Source organism: Nicrophorus vespilloides, unplaced genomic scaffold (assembly GCF_001412225.1).
Source record: "Nicrophorus vespilloides isolate i.1.1-1 unplaced genomic scaffold, Nicve_v1.0, whole genome shotgun sequence".
Lineage (NCBI taxonomy): Eukaryota > Metazoa > Arthropoda > Insecta > Coleoptera > Silphidae > Nicrophorus > Nicrophorus vespilloides.
Window position 1 is genome coordinate 604,960 of NW_017100086.1, and position 16,450 is coordinate 621,409.

Below are 16,450 nucleotides of genomic sequence, written 5' to 3' on the forward strand. Positions count from 1 at the left end.
TTTTTCAATTCGAAAATCGTTTAGGTTTCAATTTCAAATAAGTTTATTTTTCAATAACAACAATTTTAATGAAATATATTTTCCAAAACCCATTGTTATAGCATAAAATAATAAGAAAAAATATGTATGTAATTTAACAAAACAAAGTTTTATTTTACACATAAAATGTACAAAGTTGAACTATTTATCACTATTTAATATGTGATAAGATTTGTATAAATATGAAATGTTACATAATTTATAAATTATGTAAAAACAGTTAAAAGGCAGTTTTTTTAACAAGAGCAGAGTGGCGCAGTGGAAGCGTGCTGGGCCCATAACCCAGAGGTCCGTGGATCGAAACCATGCTCTGCTATAATGTTTTACTGAATTCCAAATATCTTTGTTAAATTGGTTGTCTATATTAACAAGTTACACAATACATAATAATGCTGATATTAATTAAATTATTATATAGATATGTTTGTAATTATCAAAAAGCAATTACAGCTTTTAGAAACCAGCAATAATATTGTTATTTAACTAATACAATTTTATTATTACATAATACTATGCAACCATCAACGCAATTAGTAATTTTCATTTGTATTTGATTTTTAATTTTTGATTGTATTTGATTTTGAAAGTTTCTGATGTGTTCCCATTTCAGGCTTCCCGGGACATCCGGAACGTCCTTTTCCGGACGTCCTTTTTTTGAGCTGTCATTGTCCTAATTTGTCCTAAATTTTATCATTAGTCCTAGAATTCCATTTTCAAACATAACAACTATAGTTAATGTCATCATCAATAATTAATGTTATTTCTACTTATAAAAATTCGGTAAATTTTATAAATAAACTTTTGTATATACATATAAATTATATTTGATCAGAACTTAGGTAGTTTGTATTTTGACAAGGGTCGAATTAGTGATTCAATAGAGGTGATGATATGATTGTTTACTCACCCTTTAAGCTTCAAGGATTAAGTGCGCAAAGTCCTCGTGGAAACTCTGAAACAATGACACCTATTATTCAATTAACAAACAGATTACTGTATTCTCATAATGCTATCAAATTTTCAATTGTTAATTCAATCGATTTATTGAGAGAATTTGGTTTAATACGTATCCGAAACCCATTTAAAAAATATTTACATGGGATTAGTATATGAAAGATTGTCGCAATTGAACGATTAAACTTTCCAGTCTACAAAATCAAACTGTTTTTGATGCACAAAACAATTTATGTTTTCATCCTTAGATTCTTCATATAAAATACAAAGGGGGCATATGAATTTTAGAAAGGTTTGAGAACCACTTCTCTAGATCCAAAAGAATAATAAGTAATGGAAAAACAAAACTAATATTTTTGGAACAACGACAAAGCTGTCAGTAAGCATTTTCATTGCACGGTGTATACATTTTTTTCTCTCTCTGAAATGGGTAAAGCTGATACATGAATATTCAAGTTTACTTTCGACGATATTCTATATTTAGCGTTGGCAGGAAAGATGAAAATTATGCACATACACACACAAATTTTCGATCTCCCAAAATAGAATTAATGAATGAAATAACAAAACTTATTTACAATATTGTTTATCAGACGGAAATATAGGATGAGCTGCCGCCCACATGCGGACGCAGAAATATGAAAATAATTATTGTTATTATTTCAGTTTTATCTGCAATAATTTACTAAAAACTAAACAATTTACTTTAGTGTAGCTAATAAAAAAAGACGGGAGCAGATTTATACAATTTCTTTATTATATATTTATTATATAAAGAGATAAATTGATTGCTTTACGAATTATGTGATAAAAGACTTAATAAAGGTTAACGGATGAATTCTTTCCATCTATTATTCAAAATACATCATTTTTGTATACATCAATTTACTATTTTTTTTTTTACTTAAAGTCAAAAGATTTGAAAGTTTATGAATAATTACACGTATACTTAATTTATAAAGTTGTCCATTACTTTGGCTTTCGTTGCAAATACTGCACAACTGAGCACGTAAACAGAATAGTAAATAGCATCTACCAAGACCTGGAAAGTAAAAGCTACTACTCGGCTGCCTTTTTAGATATATCGCAAGCTTTTGACAAAGTTTGGCATCTCGGATTACTATACAAAATAAAGAAGAACTTGCCATATAATTATTTTAAAATAATAAAATCATACCTCGATAATAGAATGTTTCAGGTAAAAATAGAAGACGAATACACCGATGTATACCCAACAGAATCAGGGGTACTGCAGGGCAGTGTTTTAGGACTACTGCATTACCTTGTATATACTGCAGATATTCCTAAAACTAATAATACTACGATTGCAACATTCGCTGATGACACAGCAATCTTGTCATCCGATGGGAATCCAGCAGCAGCATCCGAATATCTATAGGAAAATTTAGATAAGCTACAAGAATGGCTTAAAAAATGGAGAATAGCAGTTAACGAAATGAAATCCGTGCATATCACATTCACGCTAAACAAAGACACCTTCCCAACTGTAAGACTTAATGAACAAGATCTGCCAAAAGCAACAACAGTCAAATATCTAGGCATGCATCTAGACAGAAGACTTATCTAGAATGATCATATTCATGCTAAGAGGGAGCAATTAGAAATAAAGTTTAGAAAACTCTACTAGCTTCTAGGGAAAAGGTCGGAATTTTCAGTGGAAAATAAATTACTTATATACAAAGTAATACTGAAACCAGTGTGGACGTATGGCATCCAATTGTGGGGTGCGACCAGTAAATCGAACATACAAATTATACAAAGGTTCCAATCAAAATGCATAAGAAATATTATTAGGGCTCCATGGTTTGTCAGGAATAAACAAATACACGAAGATCTTCATACAGATATGGTTTAGCATACAATACTAATATTTAGTAGTACATACAAAGATAGACTGGAGCACATACTAATGTTCTGGCTATTGGCCTGCACGACAACAGTGAAACCACAAACAGGCTGAAGCGTTGCAAATCACTAGATTTAGTATATAGATTTAAGTAATTATGGTGCTCACTCTAGCCCGCTTATATGACGTCACCTACAAGCCCGGTATGGTGTGCCCCACTCCAACTCGCAGCTGGTATTCCGGGAAGGTCTGATAAGGGTACTACCTGGTTAGAGTATATAGGCTGCAACGTATCTGTACCCGGCCTCTTTCCTTTTATTCTCTTATTTTCTCTTGTCTCTTCGTGTGACTTAATAACATGTAAGGTATCCTGTATTATCTCGTGTGTATTCTCTCGGGCCTCGGACTCGTTACACTGTAAGAAACCTTTGTATCCTATGTACCTCTCTGTAGTGTAACTAGCCATGATATACCTAAATAAACATATAAACGAGCATCTCCAAATAATTATTAATGTTCAATTCTTCATACTGGTAACTATCCACCGGGAAAGATGATTATCCATCTATTGTCAACCGCGATCTTAAATTTACTCAATGTTCACATTATATGAAAATTATACAAAAAATAAAGTTATGACAAAGTCTCCAATGGTTTCAATGGATAAGTTTCCGTCCATCAAATTTTAGTTCTTGCATAATATTCAGTATATTTCTATTGAAATAATAGTTCGCTTTAAAGTTGATCCCTTTGCGGACGTGCGGCATTTTTATCCGCCATATCCTTTACACAGGATAAGCAAAGCCATTGTGATAAAAGTTTTGACGATTCACAAGTGTTACCGAAATACGCAACAAAATACTAGGATTTTGATTGATATTTTTCTGATATTAATTATTATTTATTTGATGAGTCTTCAAATGATTGATATGTCTTTTATTGCGTAATGTAAACAATTTATATAAAATACAAATATTATTGCTGTTCAACTCTTTGAACTAATTTTCTGTAGATGAATTCCGTTAAAATGTATAAAAAACGAAATACTTAATTGAATTCGATGTAACACGAGAACTGGTGACGACGCTTCGTGAAATTCTATAACTTATTTTCGATCCGGACGTTAATTAAAATTGCATTAGGTTGTTTTCAACGTACATCATTTTATAGAAGAATCCAACGTATGAAACATGAATATCTGTAGTATACACTTGGTATGAATTTACGTAGTTTATATAGAAAATATTCTCCAATCTTCCAAATTTATTAGTAGCATTTGCATGAGGCCTCGCTCACACGGAATTTCCATACATTAAAATTTATCATTATCTAAATTAGAATCGCATTAAGTGTACAAAGTTCAGAGAGTTTCCGTTACGTTTTTCTCGTACATAATTTTTAGGTTAATTGTAAATTACTTGAAAACGTATAATTTTATAAGTTTGATATAAATTATGTAATATATAATATGCTTGAATCATATTGTAATATGTTCATGCACAGGAAACAAGTATATCCCAGGATTCTTAAAAGATCCCTTGCTGTAAACTTGCTTGAATAAGATAAATTGGAATAAACTCCTGCGTGAACACCTGCGTTTAAATATTACATTCTCATTTAGTCCGGTTTCGAACAGTCCGGTTATTCAATTTGATTTGATCGTTGAAAATTGTGGATACGCCGGGTATATTGAATATATTTTGTAATAAAGTCAGTCGCTTTAGTCGATAAGATTTATGGTGTATTCGGATATCTATCTTCTAGTAATATAATCCGATTAAGACGCTTATGATGCCGGGGTTGAAATTAACCGGTATATTGTAATTGTTTGAGATGTGGATTAGGGCGATTGGTCAACGGCCCAAAGGGGCACAAAACAAATATTGGATATGCATTAGGTGCGGCAGAGGAGGCGTTGCGTAATGTCTCGTAACAGTTTGAGGATTGAGGGGCGTCGGGAGGCGAGCATTCGCTACGTGCATTTATAATTGGGCGGAAATCGTAAATTTCCCAGCGCACACACTAACAGTCAGATAAACTTTAATAAACCCATGAGATTTATTATGCACAGAACCCGTCGAGAACACAATGCACCCACCATTCAACGACTAACATTGTTTTGGAATTACTTGCTGCTCGTGTCGCCTTCAACTTTATAATTTCCAACAAGAATGGTCGTGTTAGTTAGTACGCAAGCTTAATTTTAAATGAAAACATTAACCTGTGATTATACGCCAAGAATTATTTATGTAACGCAAAACCTAGATGTAACATATACAAAAAATATACATTAATTTTGAAACATTAAATTAAATAAATACTTCTATAGATTACTTTAACACAGAGAGTCGAACCGAAATTAATTTCGTTCCGGTATACGGTTACGTTCCAAGTAAATGTTTATCGTTCCAGATTCGGTTTTGGTTCGTCTAAAAAATTTCGGTTCAGTTCCGGTTCAGTTCCGATTGAAATTAAATTTTAAAATCGAAAAAAAAATCAATTTAAATTGGTTAGTTAAAATATAAAATTACCAAATTTAAATTTATTTACCAAATTCTCTTATTACTGCTGTTTTCAATTATAATATTGAAAATACAAAAGATCAACACGTGCACTTTGTAATGTTTCTCCAGTCATGTTTACAGTAATATTCTTTTTCAATGGAGCAATTTTTAGTTCCGGTTATAATTACCGTTCAGTGAAAAATTCCGGTTAATTTCGGTTCGGTTCCGGTTTGACTCGCTGCTTTAATACTTTGCTTATATTTTGCTAGAATTTCTACGTGTTAATTTTTCATTTTAACAACTTTGAACGCAAACTACATTACAGCTAAATGAATGAAAACACAGCAATCAATATATACATCTTTTGGGTCCATTCAGTCTATTATAGTTTACAACAATAACAATAAACTGTGTTAATTTTTCATTCTTTCAACTTACAACCAAATGGACAAATTCATTGCAATGTATGAATCATCTTTACATTCCCCAAACATCCAGTTTTCATATGCAACTTTTGGATCTATTCAATCTATTAATTTTCAAAAAAAATCACTAAAATACTTGAATACGAAAAACATATTTATTTTATCACAATTTTCTATGTATTTTCGTATAAAATGTTAATTAATTATCATTTTTAATAGTTTGTTAGAAATTGCGCAAACGATTATCTTAATATTTAATTAATTATATTAACACGAATACTAATATTAATAAGGCAACGTGCTTTTTGTCTCAGTTTTGTGTTTGTTATGTTAAATTAAAATACACCACAAAAAAAACCGAAGCAGAATGGAGATCTGCTTCTGCGAAAATCGTAAATCTTCGGGCAAAATAAATACCAGATCATCTTCCCCGCATTCGAAGCGCTTTTTTATTTGTTCGCTTATGAAGGCGATGACGTGTAAATATGTTCCTGTCTGGTTCTTGTAACGCTATACGCCTCCTGCCGCTGCTGCTGCAACACGCGTGAACGAAAAAAAAACTAATAAAACAGTTTTACGACTAATAAACGAAAATCACCCGTAAAATCGACGAATAAATCCACCAGCGTCCTGTAAACCACTTCGAGAAGTTTACGCTTAAACCATGCTAAATATAACAATGCACGTATGATACATGCGTATCTATAAAATGTACCATATCCATTTCTCAATTCCATAAGTGTATTATTATATTACATCAAAGATCCATATAGATTTAGTCTGCGTCAAATTGTAATATAAATCTTTATTCTTAAGATCATTGCTTTGGGGAGAATCTTGAGAGACTGCGAAAATGAAATTATCTATGATCATGCGACTCGTAAATAAATTGGATTAGATTCACCGATACTCCGTACACTTTTATTGTGTTACTTTCTTTTAACCATATTGATTTTTTTTTACTGAGACAACGAGGGATTTCCGACTGGAGTCGATGGAAAAACTCGATTACTTTTCTTTTGCGCCATTAAAAAGCTTTCCGAGAGACTTCATCCGATTTCCACGCCATTTCGCACGCTCTCAAACATATTTCAAGAAAATCTTAAAGCAATGCAAATCATCTACTTCTTTCAAGCTTTATTTCGTTTAAATATAATGAAACCAAAATAAGAAATTTGGTTTTACTAAGATTATTCTAACAAAAAAAAATAGAAACTGTTACGATTCAACTAATCACATATAAACTAAATCGTAATGGTTATATTATTGATAATGAAGAAATATGTGAATTTCTCATAGTGATTTTGACTAGAAATTGTAAAGTTTTCACAACATTATTAAAGAAAGGAAACGTTACAATTATTCAACTCTTTGATAGAATTGTAATTATAATATAATAATATAAATGATATTTCTAAAGAAAAATAGTAAAGAAATAAGAAATTTTAGTTTCAGACATTTTTATGTGCAAATTTAATCCAATCTTCAACTAATAATTTTGCAGCCAATAATTAAAAAAAAACGGACAGTTTCTTTACAAACAAGTTCACAGTTATTTCAATTTGTGTAATTAATAATAATAAATAAAAAAATATGATTTTATAAAAATGAATTAAAATTAATTTCAACTTGAAAAAGAAAATTGTCTATTGTTAGTATATAAATAAAAAGTGGATAGTTTTGTTAAAGAATAGTAAATTTCCGAGTAAACTTTATACACTGACATTTCGCAAATGTCATAACTTTATTGCAGCGCCTCGCAAGATTTACGATTTGATAATCAAGAGATGGCCTTGGATTTACTACTCTGCCGAAATCCATCAGCAGGGAAGAAACAAATGTGGGAGTATGGAAAACATATTTCTTCACGTTAGATTTCATGAAACCATTTTTTACTATATTTTATGAATCAACATGCTATGATGGATATTCAATGATCATACTGTCATAGTTCTGAGATGTTTGTTATTTACACTTGCGAACTTTCCAATTACTTTGAAATTTTGCATTTCCATTTAAAGTTTCTCAACTTTGGATATACACAAAGTAAAAACCTGTATACAAAACACAAATTTCGTTTCATATTTGATGAGACAGTTAATAGTCAATAATGGAGTGACGCAACAGTGTTCCAATCGATGGGTTTTCATGCATTATTGAACGGAAGGTGAAGGATAATACACCTCCTCCGTGGCCTATCCTTAACTGGAATACTGTTAGCTACTGTCCATAGTAGCCTTCAATCAAACAAAAATGTATTCATCAATAACAAAAAAAAAACAAGCCACAAATCTATTTTACTATCAAAATGATTCGGTTGTAGAAAAATAAAACGTTCGTAAATAATCAATTAAGGCCGAGACCCAATTACATATTGTTCATTCAATGAGAAAATAATATAGAAATATCGGAATTATGGCTAGGGCCCCAATTTTTCATGTTGCCAGAGTCCAAAACGAGGGCCCCTCACTCGTGGGCCCTTCCGCACAGCACACTCTTTTAATAAAACAGTTTTATTTTTACCAAACCCTACAGATTATCTTTTATAACAGTAATTAACGTGAATATACACAGTATAATTTAAAAAGAAAACTTCAAATATTAATTGAACAAAAAAAAAAGATTATTAACAAAAGGATTTTAAATTACCTTAAGGCCTTTATTTCGTAACAGCATGAGACCAGTTAATAACGACAGAATATAATAAATGGTTGAGAAAGGCGTTGCATCTTAATTGAAAATCTTTTATAAACTCTTTTTGTTTTCTTCTTTCCGTGCCCTTCTTTTTTGTGTTAGCAGTTCAAACCCAAACATGTTCCGTTTCTCGCCGAGTCCATTTACATTGTCTACAGTCTAGACCTATTTTTATTTGGCTCACAGCCAGCTGAGAGTCTCTTCATATCTATTACAATAACTGCAACAGTTTCGAAACGTTTACATGTATAAAGGAAAATAGTACAATAAGAATAGGTAGAAGATGAGTTTTTTTTGTTACGTATGACCTAGCTGTATACACTAGTGGGATTATTGAATTTCGTTCAAAAACTCATTTTCATATTATAAATTATTGATTATATCAAATATTTATATACTGCTATATAAACACAGAAAAATGACAGTTTTTAAAGTTTTACATATATATTTTATAAATAATATATGTAAATAACTAAAAATATTTCAGCAATTGAACTGCAACCAACTTAAAACTGCTATAAGTTTCGAACCGCTAGCATTGCTGTGTCCATATTTCGCCTAATGATAGCTGATTTTATTGTTTATAAGCCTACGGAAGAATTTGGAAAAAAAGTTATCCGTGATGGAATTCAAACGTAATAGTGTGATAGCCCAATATTTGAGCGGAAAACCAAGTGGCTATTGTTAGAGTCTTGGACACCTCAACGTGAATAATAAATATTTTGTGTCTCGAATCATAACATGTTACGATGAAGGTAGTAGTGTTAGAAAATCCTATTTTGGTGGTCGGGAAAAAACTTTATCTGTGGCAAAAGTGGAAAGTTAAGGCTCAAATTGAATGAAATTCGCTACGCAGTGCAAGACAAATGGCTACTCAGCTGAACATATCGAAACTAAAGTGAATCCTTACATGTTCCAAAAAGAACAATATCTCACCGATGTTAAATAAAAACTAGGCTCGATAAAGCGAAGTACGCTTGCACGAACGCGGCTAATTGCCAAAAATCGTTTTGTCTGATGAGAAAAATTTGCAATTGAGAAATTCGTAAACAAACAAAATGATCGAATTTACTTAGAACAAATGTCAAAAGACAATTTGGACATTCGAATGGCCACAATAAGTCAAGCACCACCGTTTGTGGAAGTTTGGGAAGCTGTGGGCAACCAAACGTTTCAGTTAGAAAGCTGCATCACACAAAGCACACGAAAACCAACAATGGCTGAGAGACAACGTTCCAAACTTTCGACCGCCTCCACGGTGACCATATACAAATCCGCTCGACTTCTTGGTATGGACCATTTTACAGACCAATGTCAGCACTAAATTCCATAGCGTTAATGTGCTCAAGAAAGCCCTTCTTCGTGAATGAAGAAAAATTCCGCAGGTTCACATTCGTGCAGCGTTCGACTCGCTTGTCGACCAGAGGAAAATTATAAATGAATTTAATTATCTTTCAAGATTTTTTGTTTTGGTTCAATCAAATCCAATTTCAAATAAAAAAATACAACGTTCTGAAAAATTGCAGTGTAATTGGGCCACCCTGTATGTCAAAACGTAATGATTTTGTAAGTTGTTCGTAAATGGTGCCCGTTTTCTTATATAACTTTTATTTTAAGATTTTTTATGGAAAATGTCAATATTCATATTAACAATGAAAATAAAAAAAAGTGTAATGAATGAAGCCAATAAAACCTCATTAAGTTTTGAAGAATTCCTTAAATTTATGGGTTACAGATAAAATATTTGCAATTATCATGGTATATTTCCAAAAAGATACTTCACAATTGAAGTCAAACATTACATAATAAAGAGCTCAACATTACCGGTAAATTGTAATAAGATATACCGGTAATTTAGTTTAATTATTCAGAAATTGAAAGTGATGTTTCAAATGAAGATATTTAAACAATTTCAACAATTATAAGGGAAAAATTACCGGATAACCGTATATAATTCAAATTATTAGATGATAAAATAAGAAAAAGTAAAATAATATATTATATAACGCTTAAAAGATATATTTTAATTTAATAACATCGCAGGACTAAAAGGATTTCCTGTTTTGTAAAGTGACATCGATTCGCCTAGTTTTGAATGTAAATGACAGAATATGTAATGCAATAAATCTTTAATCCATTGGAAGCACGGAAACTGGGCTTCGATGTAGGTCTGCAGATCTGTCAGCTTTTGGGGAAATAGGAGTCAGCAGCGTTGATGCAATATTCAATATATAGAGAGAGACATTGATTTTGTCCATCGTAATAAATTTATTAGATATCGATCAGATTGTAAAGAAATCGAAAGCGAAATGAAAGGGACACATGCATTATGTGGAAACGTAATTTCCATTATTTTGCTATTGAAATTCGATACTTTTTGCAGACACAAAAAACAATGTGAACTACACGAACATGTCATGAGATTTATTCGCTGCGCTGCTATTTTTGGGTTTGCAGCAAATTCAAATACAATGCAATTGTGTAATTGAATTCGTCCTCTATTTTTAATACTTTCAATGCTTCACTTATAATCGATATTTTTTTATGTTTTATTATAGTTTACGGTCTTATTTTTGATGTTTTTTTTTATTTTGAATAGTTGATGGAATAATCGATATTAGCATTAAAGTTTTACATGAATGTATTTTCCATTTAAATCATATTTATTTACAGTACTTAACATTTATTAATATATTTAAGTTTAAAAACCGATCCTTCTACAGTATTGCAAACATAGATAAAATAATTAATTAAAATTTGATAGTTCTTATAGAAATTACTAAATGTAACAAACATTTTCACAAACTCTTCTTAATACTTTATCTCCAGTCATTGCGTATAGTTTTCTTCTAATTAAATTATAAGAATACTTATTTTCATTTTATATTAAACTTTGTTACGAGCAATTCATTTTTTTACTTCGTAATTCAGATGAAACCTTCATTGTAATATTTTCTCATCGCAGTATTGCATGAAATCACTCGACGCCTCTTCTCTATAATAAAACGGCGAGTTTATTTAACTTTTCTCGAAACGGGATCCATGTTTCTATAGTAAACCGTGGGCGTTCCAATAAAATGAAATTCAATTATAAACTTTGCGAGCTGATAAATTACTTAGATATTTAAAAAAAAACTGTAAAAAAAAGCAATGTATTGCAATTCGCGGGATTGAAAATTTGTAAAATCCCGTAATATTACAGGAAATGTTTTTGCTATTTAAAAGAAGTTTTATTTTTATACACAGAAATCAACAAAATACTTTTGGTAAAATAGATAGACAACGCTGCAACTACGCTCCACTGTGCAACTATGCTTCCAAAATTCGTGGACACCACATTGAACCGCGAAGGAAAACGGGTTAGTTCTTCAGTGGAGAAGAGATATTTGTGTGCTCCAAAGGACGGTGTTGGTGCTCTCGAGAAGCCAATGCCCACCGTCGGAGAAGGAAGCAGTATTAGAGTTCTTCCTCTTAATAAAAGGAATTGGCGCCCTGAATCTTCACACTTCAGGAACTCACGCCCAAGCCGGCTTTTAAGATATTGTATAATTTGTATTTTTGTACACGAAGCACCGTCTAAGCACACTTTATATGTTATTATAATTCTCATTGTTTGTAAAAATTATGTGTATTTCTTTAATATATTTTGAATGTACAGTAGAATCTCGCTTAGCGAGCAAAGTCAATTGTAACAAAAATGTAAGTGAGTCAGTAGCGACATTGCGCATAACGAGTGAAGAGAAGTAAAGTCCTGGATTGTACGCCTGCTACATCGTATTCACAACTTGAGTACTAGTAAAATTGTGAAGGAGTCTTTCTAATGTTAAGGTTTGCGATGTAGTGGTTTTGCTGCTAATTTGCTTCCTATTCATAAGAGACTTCGCGTTATAATTCAACAGGGAAGGGTTTATCTAATTACGTATAGGTGCATGTCTGTCTCGTGAATTATTCATCAGGAGAACCATGGGAATTCAGTATAGACTCACGTCATGCTATCTAAAGCATTTAAATGTATTACGGTCATACATTTGCAAATGCATTGTAACTTAATAAACTTGATTTTAGATGAATTTCTAAACTGTTTTACAATTAAATTATTGCTAAATATTATCGAAATGCCACAAGTTCTTTCAATTTCATTTCTTATACTCAATTTTATTATCAAAAATAAATATGTATGTAAAATTAAGACGTATTTATAAGATTTTATTTATTATCTTAAATTGCGACTAATATCAAATATAAAATTAATATCTTAGTACATTCGAAAGAACATATGATGATCATGTTTAAAATATTTATGTTACATGATTTAAATATACGCATCATTAAAAAGGATTTTACGTGGGTAGCTTTACAGAAGAGTTGCGCTTGAGAATATTTACACAACGCTCTGGAGAGGACAAGGATCGATGATATGAATTGAAACCGTGGAGGCTGGAATGTTTACTCGTTATTATGGGTTTGAAAATTCACAGAAATTTAGTAAATTTTCATACTCACAAATTCTAAAAAAAATAATCATTAAAATTTGTACAATTTTATTTAATATAAATAAATATAAAATTCTCGACAATCAATCTTTAACGTATATTTTTCAGGAAATGGTTTTTGAATTTGCTGGCTAGTATTTATAAAACTTACAATATTCGACAAAAACCGTGTTATTTCCAAATCGTGTACTCGGTGCATTAAGCTGTGAAAAGGATTAGAATAGGAACGTTTATCGAGATTGGGAATATGCGAAATTCTTATCCAGGGAAATATAAAATCATAACCAATAATGCGGAATTTGCGAATCGACTATTAAGAGGGTAATATTGAGCAATATTCTGGGAAGCGGTCGTTCGAATTGATTTTTCTCCCGTTTTCCCCGGGCATTCTTTTTCACCAGTTTATTGCAGTTTCATTTCTAACGGGTAACTGCGTGGAACTTCGATCGTTCTAAAAATAGGTTTTATTGCTAATTCTGTACGCTATTTATAAAATACCATTCTTTTCTTTCATTAAAACCCTTCGTATCCGGATGTTAAATAGGCAGATGAAACACTAATATTAGCCGAGCGATATTTACTGACCGCATACGTTACCAAATAAAACAAAGTTTCATGATGATTGCGTCGCAGCTTTCACCGTGTGTCAAAACAAAAATACAGCTGTCAAAACTGAGATGATGAAATGAGAAAATGACAGCTGTCACCTTGTGTCAAAACGAGGTACAACTACAGTTTCATAAACGCAAGTTTTGCTAGTTTATACTAGATAATAGTATTATTTTAAATTTACATCTATCCACACATAAAGAACATGCGATTATTAAAATGTATCTTAAGATATATTGCAAAGGACAAAACAATTTCCGATTTAATTTTAAAACTTTTTTGTTGCTATTTATGCAGATTTACATATTTACATAAAACAAACATGGATATTTAAAATCAACACTTATTTAGATTAATTAAACTCATAAACATTTAATTAATTAATTTGCATAGGATAATTAAATTATAATTGAAATGTTCTAATTAATTAACGTAGAGTAGTGTTTTATCATTTTTTCATTCAAATCCACTCATATCCTATAAATAATATTAAATGTAAAATTTGTAATTGAAAAAAAGATATGTCGAAAATAATTTTGAAAAGCTTATAAGTATTTCTAATATTACAAATTTATTGAGCTGAGATTAATTACATAATTTATTGGCTATTCCGACCTAAAAATATTATTTCTCTGCAATATTTCAAAATAAGTATCGTAATTATTCTTATATAATATATTGTGCTTAAGTGGATCTTGATCTTTATGATTACATTTTGGCCAGAAATTGGATACATTTTCAAGGATAATAGCATACGGAGCCAAAAAGATGGAGTGGAAATGAGCGCAGTGGGAAATTATCGGGCAATTAGAAATTTCTCGTATTTTAAAACCGCTTATGAGGCTTTGGCCCTGCTCCAGCACAAACCAAATCCTTCGAAACAAATTTTCAAATGGAACAAAGCCTTCGTTTCGAATCTCCCTAACTTTCCACAAATTAAATTTCAAATAAAAGCAATTAGTATCAAGTTTACAGACTTATCCTTTTAATATAAAAAGAAGTGTAAATTAGAAAGTACTACTTTTTTCCAACATATTTATGTTGGAAAAAAGTAGTATTCTCTTAATTTTGTTACAATTCTTATAGTTTTCAATATTTTTTTAGGTAGAAACTTTTTTTTAGTAATTAAAATAAATTCTAATTATTTTTTCTTATAATTAAAAAAAAACTTATGCAATTTGTAAGTTCTATTGCTAATTTATATACAATTTCATTTATTTTAAGAAATAACTAATTTTCTAAATGTTATGAAATATTAAATGTTTATAATTTAACGAGAAATACATACAATGATAATTATGTACATATATTTTCTTTTACCTTGGATGATTGATGTCTTCTTTGTTTGCTTCGGACGCCTGAGGGTGGTTGGAACGACGCACTCTGGATGAAACGGGGAAACTGAAGCTCTCAGGAGAGCGCCGTTATCCCATCCCAGCGTCGCGACGCTCGCTCCTGCGCACCAACTCTGCTGCTTCATTGAAGGTGTGTTCGATTGCGCTTTTCAATATAACAAATTAATGCTCCACCGCAATTTTTCCACGTCCAAATTATGATTACACACACTTTACTACACGTTACAATATTCATTGTTTTGAATACAATTATGTTTGTCATCTATTAATTAAATTTGTATTCATACTGATATATAAAATAGTATTATTTAACTAAAGATTTTTTTGTCTATATAGGAAACATATCTTGATTTAGTTTAGAAATAATTTCAAAAGCATTGATTCCAATACTGAAATAATTAGCAAATTTTAACAATGTCGTAGATCAAATGAGTTTTTTTTTTCATATGCAAATGTTAATGTAAAAACAACAATGTGTTAAGTTATGTAAGTTGCCTATAGTCTTTGCAGTATAACTTGAATTATTGTTTTTCTGTACTCTAATTATTTCTTAATTAATTGGATCACCATGAAAATATAACTTTGCTGCTTTCCAAAATAATTCATTTTGCTGGTCTTATAACTTGTTTTACTGTGACATTTATGCAGATTTCGTTTATAACAATTGTTATTTAACAATATGTTTCATACATTTATAAAATTCCAACATAAAATATAATAGAATTATACAATTACATAAATAATTTGATCGAAGTTAACTTTTTAACTATTGTGTATGAAAACAGTGATTGCTTAAAGCCATTCTGGATACAAGATTAAACAAATGACCTTAAAAATGTTGATGTTCTTCTGTGAAAAACGTGTTTTTTTTTTGCAGCCGGATGATTATATTAAGGGAACGTTTTCCTGCTATGTGTATACAGACTTATTTCCGTATATACCTTATAAATATGAGATTTGCAGATAGGCTGCACGTGAGCCTTTTTAATTTATTAATTTTGTTCCCCTTGAAGCGTACGACCTTATATTACGTAAACTTGGATTTATTTTTTACGAAACATTTAAATCTTTAATACTTCACGTATATAACCAATTAATCTAAACAAGAAAACACAATGTGTTATCAACCTTCAATTCATTGATTGATACTGATTTCAAATATTTTACTTTACACTTTTTTTCGAGTCGCTGAGAGCCCAATTTGTCAATAAATTAGTTTTGTCAAAAAGTTATTTTTATGTCTAACTTAAAATATTTAGCTTTCTTTTTTAACTTTACTGAATATGTATTACTGATTATTTTAGTATAGCTTTATATATAAATAAATAAGAAGTTATTATTAATGTTTAATTGTTAATTTTCACCATCAAGTAAAAATATCCTAAATGCATATTATATTATATGTAATAATAGAAGAAATAATAAAGTTAATATCACTTTGAAAAAATATTTCTTTGAAATTTAATAATGTATACCTGTAAGAATTGTACATTCATTTATTTATTCATTC

General features: G+C 30.5%; 1 protein-coding gene and 1 non-coding gene across 5 annotated transcripts in view; one reads left to right on the top strand and one right to left on the bottom strand.

Moving 5' to 3' along the window:
* LOC108567205 (calbindin-32) overlaps positions 1-15,002 on the bottom strand; it is an 89,038-nt gene extending 74,036 nt beyond the window's left edge. For 2 of the 4 annotated variants that reach the window (XM_017927540.1, XM_017927537.1), the window contains exons 1-2: positions 14,906-15,001; positions 947-1,006 (exon numbers count right to left, since the gene is read on the bottom strand). The gene's annotated coding sequence lies outside the window, so the exon portion shown is untranslated. Of the gene's footprint in view, positions 1-946; positions 1,007-14,905 lie in introns of all 4 variants that reach the window. The other 2 variants (XM_017927538.1, XM_017927539.1) reach the window with 2 other exon arrangements.
* Positions 284-355, top strand: Trnam-cau. Its single transcript has one exon. It is a non-coding gene; the product is annotated as a tRNA-Met (tRNA).
* Positions 15,003-16,450: the final 1,448 nt, after the last annotated feature.